Raw genomic sequence first — 1630 nt, 5'->3', positions numbered from 1 at the left:
GAAAGTAGAATGTTCTGTAATATTCCAGAAGTAAAAAGTGACTGCATGGATTATTTGTATGTGGAAAGTAGAATGTTCTGTAATATTCCAGAAGTAAAAAGTGACAGCATGGATTATTTGTATGTGGAAAGTAGAATGTTCTGTAATATTCCAGAAGTAAAAAGTGACTGCATGGATTACTTATATATGGAAAGTAGAATGTTCTGTAATATTCCAGAAGTAAAAGTGACAGCATGGATTATTTATATATGGAAAGTAGAATGTTCTGTAATATTCCAGAAGTAAAAAGTGACAGCATGGATTATTTATATATGGAAAGTAGAATGTTCTGTAATATTCCAGAATAATGTGCTAGAACATTCCAATGTAATTTAGAATATTCCAGAATAAGCAGGTATAATGTGGGCTACAAGGTAAAATTTCAGTTACCTTGAGCAACCCCTAAATGTTATTCAATATGTTTAAAATTTGTTGTGAATTACTTATTTATACATTTTGATCAAAATTGGGGAGGGGGGGGAGTGTTGTAAATTAACACTTCTCAAATAAGGACTGCCTTACAGTATCTAGTTTTGTATTAAGTGCTTGTCATTTGATGTCTGAATCACTCGGTATATTAAGAGTTAAGAAAAGCATGGTGTTTATATGTGTGTGTGTATAGAAGTATCTTAAGTGTAGTAATTAGGGCTAAGTAAGTTGGTATGTAGATATGTGAAATTAGAATGCTTTAAGTTCTCAGAACTGCTGATGAAACTGTGTATATTTTACCAATGGTTTACTACTCTGTCTGAAGATTTACGTAACTCATCAGTGGTCAGCTTTAAAGGATTTGTTTTTATCTGTTAATGAAGGCCAACATCATATTGGACAGAAAACTAATTATACATATATAACTAAAATTTATCATCAAATCTTTTTTTTTTACTAATAACTTAACATCTTATAAATGGCATAAAACTAGATTTTATTATAAATCACCTTATTATAAATAACTTGGAGTAAAATAACAATTGATAAGACTGGTATAAATATTGTAAAATTATTGTTTTAACTTGATTGCATTATTCTTAATTGTGGATTTCTGTAGAGAAATGTGTTTGTACTTTAATTCCAGTGTTTTGACTAATTTTCATTTACAGTACGTAAGTTCTTTTGCTAGTTTTCTTGATTTGATGTTTTTATGTACAAAATATAATATATATATATGTAAATGATTACCAGTGATAACAGCTGATGCCACTGTGTTTTATTGTACCAATGAAGAGGAAAGAGTGAACTTTACATTTTAAAAGCTGTTTAATTTTTTGTGTGAAATAAAACATGTTTTTTTGATGAGATATAATTTGGGGGAATGGTAAAAGAAGAATATTAAAAAATGAAGCTTCTATTTTTTTAATGCACGTATATAAATTCACGTACAACACATTTAATTAAATAAGAATGAGGTAGAACAGAAAAACCTCTATGTATTATTCCATTAAGAATTTAATCACAACTAAAGACTTAGTGATAAGGCTCTCTAGTTCACGAAAAGGTCGATTATGATAAATACATCTAAGGACACTAAATGTCACAAAGTAAAGGTTTAAATGTCAAAACCTGACATTTATAATGAAAATCACACAAGCTG

The sequence above is a fragment of the Limulus polyphemus genome, unplaced genomic scaffold (genome assembly GCF_000517525.1).
Source record: "Limulus polyphemus unplaced genomic scaffold, Limulus_polyphemus-2.1.2 Scaffold2615, whole genome shotgun sequence".
NCBI lineage: Eukaryota > Metazoa > Arthropoda > Merostomata > Xiphosura > Limulidae > Limulus > Limulus polyphemus.
Note: the sequence above shows the minus strand (reverse complement) of the source record.